The following is a 13,152-nucleotide window of genomic DNA, read 5'->3' as shown; positions in this document are numbered from 1 at the left end:
ATATCATTCGTCATGATCGCCATTCTCGTTCCTTCTAGTACATTGTTACCTCCTTGATTCTTAGCGTCGTGCACCAGCAAACTACAATCGTCCAAAAATCTTTGGAACACCACATCATTTTCAAATAAAGACAACAAAACTATCATATTTCCACTACTCATTGTTGTAAACATAACATTTCTTAGTATGCGACTCTGTAAAATATCAACATCACGAGCAGGACAATTGCAGGATAGTCTGTTCATACCTAGTAAAAAAAACAGAGTGCTTCTCAATTTGGCGAGTTTGATGGCTCCTGGGCGACTTTAGCTCCGAGGTCTAAGGTTAGAGGTCTGGTTCAAGCCCCAGGCCAGACTAACACTCAGGGTCTTGATATAACTCAGGAGCATGCGCTACTTATGCTATGACATCTGCAAAGGGTTAGACATTCTAGTCTTCTTAGAGGAGGACAATTAACACAAAAGGCCCCGTCTGCTGCATCTTCTCTGTACAAAAGAGCAGGTGCACGTTTAAGTAGCTCATGACTTTTCGCAAAGTGTAGGGAATGTAGCTCCCGATGTTGTGGTGTCGCCTTGTTATTGTTTAAAACAAGCCTCCATTTAAACCATTTATGTTCCTCTTGGGTTCATGCATAATTCGTGATCTATGATTTACCCTGCCTACATTTTCGGGCCATCGAATCTCAGCCCAAGACGTTCTTATCAGTTTAAATTCAAGTAGCCCTTGTCTCGAAACACTAGCCATTAATTATCCATTCAAAGTGCTTTGAAAAACGTTTTCTACTTTTTACCAAAATTTCCACAACAATTCATCGAAACACGATATATTAATCGTTCGGACACTGATTCAAATGTTAATTTGTATTCTGCTTCATAAAAATTACCTCATGGCACCGATGACATGTAACTTATCAATGATTGGTGAAGCTATTGTTGCAGGGATGACGGCTAATTTTGTGCCGGACAAGTCGGTGGGATAAACATTTACCAAAATGTGAACTACCGACTATTCCCTCTTAAGAACTTACTTATTGTTAAGGGGGTATAAGAATTAAATATCACGTTTACTTTTTAACCTTAGACTTGACCGCATGAAATAAACAATTGTATTCTGCATAATATATCTATGGGTCCCCCATAGGGTCACTTTGATAGTTTCATACGGCCAAGTAGTCTTGAGGTAAATCCGAGCGCTGTGATTAGTTTTTACTCGGTTGGGATTTTGCCATACGAACCGTTTTCGCGGAAACGGTCGTAGGCCGTGTGTTCCGACGTATTATTATGCAATCGCGTGTACGCATGCGCCGTTCAGTAAGTTACCACGAGGTTTTTCCTACTGGCTTTTCCTCCATGTTTGTTTTAAACTTTTACCGTCGGTTTTCCTTAAATAAAGGATTAATTTTTTTTCAAATTGCAATGCGCCTGAACAGCCTGTATCTTTGTTCTCTAAATTCGGCAAACTTTTGTCAGACTGCCCTCTAATAAATCATTTATTATTAACCGCACTTGCTCAAACTGTCCTGAGGCATATTGGCCCTCATTGGGTTTGGATGGACCGAACGCTGCAGCGTCTGTACTGCCACGATCTATAAGTGTGATGTAGAGTTGCAAATTCAGGATAAAACATGCTTTATTCTTTGTGGGTGTTGTGCTTCTTTGCTCCATCCATTATAATTTGCGCGACGAAAAGCCATTTTCAAAGCTGTGAGGTTTTCCTCTTTTCACAAATGTTCACAATTGAAAATGAAAAAGGTCAAGAAGAACATTGCAATCGAAAGCTTCAGAAAACACATACGTTGACTGTTTTAAGATGGAACAAAAGTCCATGTGACTTGTCTACGTCATAAACAGAGTCATCAAACCGGAGGGAACGACGTACACTGCAACCTCACCAACGGATCTAAACCAAAGATGTACATAAAGATTTTTGGCCCGGGGAAGGAGGACAAAAAATGGAACAAGCGCCAGGGATACACAACCGAAGCCGCTGCTAACGTTTGGCACTCGCTTCGGGTTTCACCCAGTATAATAAAAAAGAAGATAACGAGCTTGCCAAAGGAGTGACGCTAAAACAAATCATGCTTGAATAATCTGGGTGGGGAGGGGCCACTGCACGCTCCAAAAGTAAAATCGAAAGATAATAACCACACAAGTATCTATTTGATGCAAAAACATGTCCGTGTATTTGAAAAAAACATCATCTCTTACGATCTCACATTTGACCGCAAACAAATATATAAACTTATGTAAGCTCTCACAAAAGGCTAATGTATATATAGTCCGTCATTATTCTAAAGATCCTGAGATGCACTGAGTCGAAATCAACCATTACTAGACCTAATCATCCCGATTAAACGAAGCTCCTCGTACACTCTGTAGTTAACGCGCGACATTCATCTAAGAATGTATGAGAAGATAATAGATCAAGCGTTTATGTCTCCACTTCAACGAAATTTCAAATTCTAAGGTAATATCACAAGGAGTCTCTTAATCTTTTACAATACTTTGAAAGTTCTCAGACTGAGATCTACAGTGCTATTAAGTCCTGAGCTATTCATTTGGAAACCTTGTCAATTATACTCCTTCTTACAGGAGGAGCCTGTTTTTAGTTTAAGTTACATCAAAAATAAAACATAACGAAACCACCAGGCTATCTTTTACTTTATAAATATACGTTGCTGATAAGAAGAGAGTGATATGTACACAAGCCAATCAGTCAAAAGTCATAATTCAGAAAAAGCAGCACTATATGGCGACTCATAAACGATTTTGTCCTGGAACGTGGGACTTCAAGCAAGGAAACGTCTTTAAACTGTCTCCCATCACAGAGTTTGCAGATCAGGATAGAAGAAGCTCGAATGATATCAAATATAACGAAAATATCAAAACGATCTAGATTCTGGCGAAACTTCTCCAGCAAAGGGACAGCAACGTCTAAAAAGAATTAAAGGCCTTCACCGTTTATCAATTAGCCCATATTCTAGACTATCTACAAGTCCATCTTTTCTTCTTTTCAAAGCAGCTTAAACCTTAATTCACGACGCATCTCCTTTTCTGTTGTAGCCGAGAGAAGTTCCTCCTGACCTCTCGTACCCTAACATGATCTTGACCGTATCTCGAAATAAAAATTACCAGTGCACGATCAAGACAATGCTTGGCCTCTTCGAGTTCGCCCAGGTCACTGTGCAAATTACCCAGATTCTTGTAAGAGGCTGCAACATCAACATGATCAGGTCCTAGCTTCTTCAGACGAATCTCCAGTGCACGCTTATGGTAGTCTTTTGCTTGATCTGTTTCGCCCAGCGCTTTGTGTAAATTACCCAGATTGTTGTAAGAGGCTGCAACATCAACATGATCAGGTCCAAGCTTCTTCAGACGAATCTCCAGTGCACGCTTATAGTAGTCTATTGCTTGATCTTTTTCGCCCAGCGCTTTGTGTAAATTACCCAGATTGTTGTAAGAGGCTGCAACATCAACATGATCAGGTCCAAGCTTCTTCAAACGAATCTCCAGTGATTGATTATAGTAGTCTTTTGCTTGATCTGTTTCGCCCCGCGCTTTGTGTAAAATACCCAGATTGTTGTAAGAGGTTGCAACATCAACATGATCAGGTCCTAGCTTCTTCAGAAGAATCTCCAGTGCACGCTTATAGTTGTCTTTTGCTTGATCTGTTTCGCCCAGGTCAATGTGTAAACTACCCAGATTGTTGTAAGAGGCTGCAACTTTAACATGATCAGGTCCAAGCTTCTTCAGACGAATCTCCAGTGCACGCTTATAGTAGTCTTTTGCTTGATCTGTTTCGCCCAGGTCACTGTGTAAACTACCCAGATTGTTGTAAGAGGCTGCAACATCAACATGATCAGGTCCAAGCTTCTTCAGACGAATCTCCAGTGCATGCTTATAGTAGTCTTTTGCTTGATCTGTTTCGCCCAGGTGACTGTGTAAAGTACCCAGATTGTTGTAAGAGGCTGCAACATCAACATGATCAGGTCCAAGCTTCTTCAGAAGAATCTCCAGTGCACGCTTATAGTAATCTTTTGCTTGATCTGTTTCGCCCAGGTCACTGTGTAAAGTACCCAGATTGTTGTAAGAGGCTGCAACATCAACATGATCAGGTCCAAGCTTCTTCAGACGAATCTCCAGTGCACGCTTATAGTAGTCTATTGCTTGATCTGTTTCGCCCAGGTCACTGTGTAAACTACCCAGATTGTTGTAAGAGGCTGCAACATCTACATGATCAGGTCCAAGCTTCTTCAGACAAATCTCCACTGATTGATTATAGTAGTCTTTTGCTTGATCTGTTTCGCCCCGCGCTTTGTGTAAAATACCCAGATTGTTGTAAGAGGCTGCAACATCAACATGATCAGGTCCTAGCTTCTTCAGAAGAATCTCCAGTGCACGCTTATAGTAGTCTTTTGCTTGATCTGTTTCGCCCAGGTCACTGTGTAAACTACCCAGATTGTTGTAAGAGGCTGCAACTTTAACATGATAAGGTCCAAGCTTCTTCAGACGAATCTCCAGTGCACGCTTATAGTAGTCTTTTGCTTGATCTGTTTCGCCCAGGTCACTGTGTAAACTACCCAGATTGTTGTAAGAGGCTGCAACTTTAACATGATCAGGTCCAAGCTTCTTCAGACGAATCTCCAGTGCACGCTTATAGTAGTCTTTTGCTTGATCTGTTTCGCCCAGGTCACTGTGTAAACAACCCAGATTGTTGTAAGAGGCTGCAACATCAACATGATCAGGTCCAAGCTTCTTCAAACGAATCTCCAGTGCACGCTTATAGTAGTCTTTTGCTTGATCTGTTTCGCCCAGGTCACTGTGTAAACTACCCAGATTGTTGTAAGAGGCTGCAACTTTAACATGATCAGGTCTAAGCTTCTTCAGACGAATCTCCAGTGCACGCTTATAGTAGTCTTTTGCTTGATCTGTTTCGCCCAGGTCACTGTGTAAACAACCCAGATTGTTGTAAGAGGCTGCAACATCAACATGATCAGGTCCAAGCTTCTTCAGACGAATCTCCAGTGCACGCTTATAGTAGTCTTTTGCTTGATCTGTTTCGTCCAGGTCACTGTGTAAAGTACCCAGATTGTTGTAAGAGGCTGCAACATCAACATGATCAGGTCCAAGCTTCTTCAGACGAATCTCCAGTGCACGCTTATAGTAGTCTTTTGCTTGATCTGTTTCGCCCAGCGCTTTGTGTAAATTACCCAGATTGTTGTAAGAGGCTGCAACATCAACATGATCAGGTCCAAGCTTCTTCGGACGAATCTCCACTGCACGCTTATAGTAGTCTTTTGCTTGATCTGTCTCGCCCCGCGCTTTGTGTAAAATACCCAGATTGTTGTAAGAGGTTGCAACATCAACATGATCAGGTCCTAGCGTCTTCAGAAGAATCACCAGTGCACGCTTATAGTAGTCTTTTGCTTGATCTGTTTCGCCCAGGTCACTGTGTAAAGTACCCAGATTGTTGTAAGAGGCTGCAACATCAACATGATCAGGTCCAAGCTTCTTCAGACGAATCTCCAGTGCACGCTTATAGTAGTCTTTTGCTTGATCTGTTTCGCCCAGCGCTTTGTGTAAATTACCCAGATTGTTGTAAGAGGTTGCAACATCAATATGATCAGGTCCAAGCTTCTTCAGACGAATCTCCAGTGATTGATTACAGTAGTCTTTTGCTTGATCTGTTTCGCCCCGCGCTTTGTGTAAAATACCCAGATTGTTGTAAGAGGTTACAACATCAACATGATCAGGTCCTAGCCTCTTCAGAAGAATCTCCAGTGATTGATTATAGTAGCCTTTTTCTTGATCTGTTTCGCCCAGGTCCCTGTGTAAACTACCCAGATTGTTGTAAGAGGCTGCAACATCAACATGATCAGGTCCAAGCTTCTTCAGACGAATCTCCAGTGCACGCTTATAGTAGTCTTTTGCTTGATCTTTTTCGCCCAGGTCACTGTGTAAAGTACCCAGATTGTTGTAAGAGGTTGCAACATCAACATGATCAGGCCCAAGCTTCTTCAGACGAATATCCAGTGCACGCTTATAGTAGTCTTTTGCTTGATCTGTTTCGCCCAGGTCACTGTGTAAAGTACCCAGATTGTTGTAAGAGGCTGCAACATCAACATGATCAGGTCCAAGCTTCTTCAGAAGAATCTCCACTGCACGCTTATAGTAGTCTTTTGCTTGATCTTTTTCGCCCAGGTCACTGTGTAAACTACCCAGATTGTTGTAAGAGGCTGCAACTTTAACATGATCAGGTCCAAGCTTCTTCAGACGAATCTCCAGTGCACGCTTATAGTAGTCTTTTGCTTGATCTGTTTCGCCCAGGTCACTGTGTAAACAACCCAGATTGTTGTAAGAGGCTGCAACATCAACATGATCAGGTCCCAGCTTCTTCAGCTCAATCTCCAGTGCATGATTATAGTAGTCTTCTGCTTGGTCTGTTTTTCCCAGCTCCCTATGTACAATACCTAAGTTGCTGTAACATGCTGCTTTTTTCAGGTCCTCTCCTTCGTGACTTGATTCAATCATTTTTAACTGCAATTTATAAAAGACTATCGCTGCTCCAAACTCACTGTGGTCATGGCACATGTCACCGAGGGTGCAAAGGCCACCAGCGTAAGAACTCAAAGACTTAAGTGCTCTTTCGGAGAATTCTGGCTTTTCTCTTCTAATTACCACATGTTCAAGTTTTAAGCTTAACATCTTTAAATGGGGAGCTAATTTTGTTCCCACATCAATAGAAGCTAATTTTTCGAATTTTGAGAATGAAATTACAGCCCCATGTACCACTTCGTAAACTTCATCCTTTGTCCAATCTTTCGTCGCAGATTTAATAACATCGTGAACAATACCATGAGCTCGAATAAAGACACCACTCACTTTTTCTTCTTCTTCCTCTTCTTTTTCCTCTTCTTCTTCCTCTTCTACTTTTTCTTCAATCAGCAATAATGAACATTGATTCATTCTCATTCTCATCATATCTTCATCTTCAAAATCTTCATCTACTGCTCTGATGTACTCGATAACAGCGTCTTGAAGGATCGGCTGTAATGCACACACAGAGAGAAAATTGAAGATGTGATGGAAAATTATATCGTCCGCCATCGCCTTTTCGACAGCGAGTGTTATTACTTTGGTCATGGAGTTTGGATAGCTTGGATTGCTCTCAGCAAGTCTGATTTCCGTATCACTTCGTTTCCCCTCTTCCAATTTCTTCAGGTAGTCGCTCCAGCCAAACTTCGAGGATACCTTACTCTGACGAACTTGTCGCACATACGTGGCTGCAGCCGCTAGGGCAAGTGGCTGGTAGTCTAATACCTTAGCAACTTCTTTCTCTATGTCATTAATTGGGATATCAGAAAGAATGCTCAGCAAAGAGCATGCGTCGTTAGGTTGCATTCCTGTGCTGACGGAAAGGTTTTGTACGGAAGAGCTTGTTAACGGCATAGACGCAGTGCCCTGCGTTGTTATTAGCATCTGGCCCCTTGCCCACACCTCGTTTCCTGCATCAGGCAAATGACCGCTTAAAAGAGAGTTCCCATTATCAACTACCACCAGCCATGAAGTGTAATGCTTAATTTTTGCACTTATTAGGGACTTGAGATATGAAATCTTCTCGTCTGTGTTCAAATCCTTCGAGCCGTAAGTGTTTGTTATTTCATATCCGGGACATTTGCAATGTTGAGCAAAATGGACATACGAATTCAAAATTGTTTCTGGGCTTTCAGCATTCAGTGTCATGACAAAGGAAGCTGCGGAAGGTGTTTCTTTGACTTCGTCATAGAATCGCTTGGCTGCTAAACGGGCCAGCTGAGATTTGCCACTTCCTGGATTTCCTGACAAATACAGTATGCTCATCCCATCATCGGTGCGTTTTAATGTTTGCAGGTTTCGCATAATTTGATCAACTTCAGATTCTCGAGCAGCGATATCGTGTGTTGGTTTAGGAGGGAGAATGCAAAATGGAGAGACATCTGCGTGTAACTGATCTTGCAAGGCAAGCCTCTGTTCTTCTTTTTCTTTAAGTTCCTGTCTCAGGTCGTTAACCTCCCTTAAAAATTCACTTAACTCCTCTGTGGGGAAGGTTGTTTGATTTTGGACCTCATTGATTTTTAATGTGGGAAGACCGAGGGCGACGATTGCAGTTTTCACCCGCGATATAACAATATTGAAATCTCCGCCAGAGAGTTGGCCTGCTCCGTCATGTGCGATTTCATTCCGAACATTTCTTAGTTTATCTATGTTTGATCGAACCACTGAATTGAGACCGTGGATACAATCTGAAAAAAGAATAGCGTAAAACAGCATGGTACAATCCCATTCAGCTCTATCGCCATTTTTCATGGTTGATAACAGCCGTTTGTTTTTGCTTCTGTTCTTTAGGGACTCCCCATTCCAAAAGTCCAGTCCACTTTTAGGTTCATCTTTCCATTCTCCTAGTCTTGTCTTGTGGCGACTGTCCCATTCTTGTTTAAAGATTGTTCTCAGACCCTCTGTTATAATATCAGTGACAACGTAACAAATCCTGAAGTAGTTTAGCTGCTCTTCCGTGTATTCAAATGCAGCGGCCATCTCTTGTTTGAACCTGCGCAAAACCAAAGTTTTGTTAATAGGCATCAGGGTTGTCTTTGCAAATAGTATATGTGTCAAGATCTAGCGATACGCGCTTAGACATGTTTCTTTAAGAAAGACGTGGTTCAGAGACAAGGAAGTTTATTTCCTTTATTCACAGGGTGGAGCTAAATTGACGCCAGGACTAGGGATATGAAGGAAAATTGAGCAGCGAAGAATCAAGGCTACTTTTTAACAACTTCACATCATAAACCAAAATAAATGGAAACCTACCTCACTTGCTGACCAAAACATAGAAGTTCTTTTGTTGAGTTGATAAACTCAGAATATTAGATTAAAGAAATTACAGAGCATAACAAAATAACATCAACAACATTTTCACCGATGTAGGGGAATTTGCGTTAAGGAAGATGGGAGAAATCACGGTTAAATTTCAACTTGTTACGGTCTCATAAAGCTCCTTCTCTTGCAATATAGCAATTCTAGGATGTAATTTTCGTTTGAAAAGAGTTGTATCTGCTACTCATAAATTTCATGCAAATCAAACTAAGGTACTTGCTCCTGCCAAGTTTTGGAGACTTTTTGGTGGTAATTGATCATCTGTGATAAAGAATATAGGCTGCTTTCTGTAGTCAACAAAACACTCGACGAACGCGAAAGCAAAAACTTCTTTGGCCTTCAGGCAGAACACCTTATCTATCTCCCTAAATAGCTGCACTCTGCAAGTTTAATATCAATTGTTTTACTGACAACTATTGAGTTTGCGAATGTCGCATCCATCTAAGGATGGAAAGTTACCTAGCCTAGGTTGAACTAATTTTAAACTCGCTTGAAAGGAGTTGTAGTTTTGGTTATTCCTTGGTGCAACTGAAATAAAGTAATATTACCGTTGTCAATTCAGACACCTCAGAGCGAGGCAGTAGTACTTCTTTTAAGATAAAGAAAAGAGGCTGCTCTCCGTGATCAAAAAAACACCCTATAAACACGAAAGAGAAGGCTAATTAATCTGGCTTCAACATCAAACAAATTAATCACGTCTCTAAATAGCTGCACCCCTGTAGGCTATACATCAATTGTTTTACTGAAAACCATTAATTAAATTTGCTTGATTTGTTATGATGTTTGGTCTATTAACATCCAAGAGAAAAAATTACGCTTAAATGTGCTTTAAACCGTTAATCAGTATTATTTTGTATGCTTCTTTCGCTTGACATAAGAGCGGAATTTGAGACTGATGGCTACAAAAATTGTAAATATCTTGAAATATATCTGAGTTTCTTAAACATCTTTAATTTTGTTAAAAATCTCGTACAATTCTTGGTATCACAAAAGATCCTTTGTTTCAAATATTTTAAAAGGAGGAAAGTGACTTTAAATGCTTTTTTATTCAACTTTATACTAATAATTTTGGGAATTTTCCATTTATCATCCGCATATCCAATTTTTTCCCAATTTTTAATAAGACAGAAACTTTATTCATTTAAGCACCTCTCATATAGTAAGAGTGCCGGTAATTTAAAATGAAAAAGTATAGTATTGTATTGTAAGTTCTGAGGCAGGAGTGGGGGGGGGGGGGACCTGTTCCAAAACAAACATTCTAAATGAGCATTGTCACCCCCCTCCCCCGTGTCTCCTTCTTATAACGTATACTAATAGTCGACGCAAAACCCGCCAAATCGCTCAGATTGGCCATTTAGAGCCACAGAAACGACAATGCACAGCAAGTGAGGTAGGTTTCCATTTATTTTGAGCTTTAACTCAGAAATTTCATGATATAAGTTTACGATAATAAGACTCTTCAATATTCTCCCATACATTCCTTTATATTTCGAATAGACAACCAGACTCGTCGCTTGTCTGGGCTCCCTGTGCTCACATGTACCGAACTTAATGCATGAATTACAGGAAATTATCATAATTCACTTATTACCCACAAATCGCCACGAATTCTATGAATGCCATGCGCGAAAAAGCCAAAACAGCACAAAAAAATGGTGGGAGACAAAGGAATTTGTAGTTCATACTTTGAAAAGACGAAATACAGTTCTTTGACGTGCGGTAATTACTTTTGTATGAGGTGATCGGTTTTTAAAAACGGAGAGGGCACTCCTAGGTGGAAAGTAGGAAACTCTGTGGCATATTGTGGGTCGTGTTTCAGTGAAATGATCGAACGTGAATCATGTGAAAGTATCACGACGAAAAGCTAAGATAAAGAAGCAAAAACAAACAGCACATCAAGAGCATCAGTGAAGCAATTAAGCAAACGCTCAATAGACATCTTCGTCCTAAGCCAATACGTAGTGCGCCTGGGAATATCGACAGCAAACAGAGTTGAATTCGACTGAGTTAAATTCGACGTAGTAGTAATAGTAGAAGTAAAACTTTATTAAAAGTGTCGAGAGCCGTCTAGCAAGGGAAAAATCCCTTACTAATTTGGGGACACTAAAAAAGAAAAAAGACTTGGAGCTATTTACAGTAGTATAGATATTAAAACTAAGAGAAAATCTATAGTTAACTAGTTACGGGATTTGTAATAAAATATAAAAAATTCAAGAGGAGCAGAGGCTACAGCGCGTGCAGCCATCATCCAAGAGCTCACTTATACTGAGTTCGCGTATCTTGCCTTTGAACGACTTGAATCAAATTGAACGAGGTTTAAATCACATGCCGTATTTAACTATTTTAGTTGACTGAAATAGGAGTTAAGTTCGGCACTTGTGAAATTCGACGTTTGAACTGGGCCTAAGCGATAAAACGGACTAAATTGAATGTATTTAACGACCATAAAGAACTAAAGTCTTTTTATACTAGATGAGGGTTTTCATTCAGCAAATAAAGAATCGTCATAATTCCGTCCAGTTGATAAACAGTAGCCTGTGTACAGACCCCTACTTTCCAGAGTTAAGAAAACTCTGGAAGGAATCGGGATTTTGGAGGGGAGGGGAGGGGAGGGGTAGCTGTTTAGAAGCTAATAAACAAGAACATGAAAGTGAAACTGATTAGTTACATACTGTGACCTTCAGAAATATTCTCTCGACATTGCATTATTTTTTATTGCATCTTTAAAGCCACAAACGTCAGACTTGCGATTTCTGCGCTGATCGGTTGAGTTTATAGGCAGAGCTACTTAATGGGGGTTGAGTCAAAATATAGAGCAAATCTAAATTCTGCTGGAGAATGTGTTGATCAAAGTCCTTTTCAGAGCAGCAACAAGGATAAGACTCCACATTTAAGCCTGTGTAGAGAATGTAAATATCTCTTGTCTGAAACAACTACTAAAATCGGTTCTGAATTTCGTTTAGGCGTCAAAATTCCAACCAGACAAGACAAGAAACTTAAAATTGCTCATCCGCAACCAGCCTTCAACTTGTAAACAGGAACACGAAAGTGAAACTAGTGTGTTACCTATTGTGACCTTAGCCTTGAAATAATAATCTTATGACACGCGTCTTTTAACAGCAAATGCGCTGATCCATTACGCGTAAATAGAACTATTTCATCGGAATGGGGGACGTTGGAGGAGGTAAGTCAAAAAATGAAAAAGTGGTAGAGCAAAGCACATCAGTTCTTCCCCGGTCCCTTAGGCAATACTTCAAGCAATTCTCGAAGCGGTTCTATTAATACAAAGCAGATAAAGGGCAACACTAGGGGAATACTAAACGTTGAATGATTTACCGCCTGCTCTCGTGTTTGGTGTGATATTTCAAGTGATAGGAGTCAGTAAGTTCTTGAACAGAGGTCAACCATATTCGAATGTCGTTTTCTAGAAGGTTCTGATTAAAGTCCCTTTACAGAACGGCATTGTAACAATTTATGAAGTAGAAAATGAAAAAAGCACTATACTGAGCCTTTCACCGAAAGGAAAATTTTTGAACGAACAGTTTAGTATTCAGTTCACTGGTTATCTTCAGCGACAACATTCAGCATTTTACTTATAGTAAAATGTAGAGCCAGCTGAAAGTATATAGGGTTACAAAATTAGGGGGAAACGTGTCTGGAAACGATGAAGCAGAGAAGATCTTAATCGACTGCGGAGTTGTCTGTGTCAGTTTCTTTCTACGGTTTTACCCTAGACAACATACATTCGAAAATCTTCCCATCTTCAAAACATACCTAACGTGCTTATTGGCAAGAAACTTGACGATCTTCGTTCGTGATCAATCTCGAGAGCAAAGACATGTAGCTCTTGTTGTTGTCCGAAGACAGGTAGATGTTTAGTTTAAATTTCATAATTGGCAAGTCCTGGCCCTTTACGGAAACAACTAAATTACACTCTGACATAATGTACTTACCAGTGAGACTTATCTCAGTGCCTTGCGGAACTCAGTAAGGCTGTTAAATACTATTGTTGATCTGATCATCTTTTCACTGCCGTTTTACGGCTCGTGATGGGCTGGCACGAAGAATAAAGGCTCCAGACCGTTTCCTTGCTATCGAAACGTTCCAATTTACATTGGAGGAAGAAACAAAGCGAAATAAGCGATGAGGTTTTTCATTCACCAAATAAAGAATCGCTGTACATCCGTCCGGTTAAGAGACTTTATATCCAACTACACCAAGACGAGTACAAGTAACGCCA

General features: G+C 40.4%; 1 protein-coding gene and 1 pseudogene across 2 annotated transcripts in view; one reads left to right on the top strand and one right to left on the bottom strand.

Annotated features, from left to right (window-relative positions):
* LOC111347607 (uncharacterized) overlaps positions 1–13,152 on the top strand; it is a 563,268-nt gene that overhangs the window by 27,297 nt on the left and 522,819 nt on the right. The window lies entirely within an intron of this gene.
* On the bottom strand, positions 2,157–9,545 carry LOC148731464 (uncharacterized; annotated as a pseudogene). Its single transcript, XR_016001635.1, has 2 exons — positions 9,461–9,545; positions 2,157–8,586 (listed from the first exon to the last, which is right to left on the bottom strand). The product of XR_016001635.1 is annotated as an uncharacterized LOC148731464 (transcript).

Source organism: Stylophora pistillata, chromosome 5, assembly GCF_964205215.1.
Source record: "Stylophora pistillata chromosome 5, jaStyPist1.2, whole genome shotgun sequence".
NCBI classification, from domain to species: Eukaryota; Metazoa; Cnidaria; class Anthozoa; order Scleractinia; family Pocilloporidae; genus Stylophora; species Stylophora pistillata.
The sequence above is the reverse complement of the archived record's forward strand: the minus strand, read 5'-3'. Positions and strand labels throughout refer to the sequence as shown.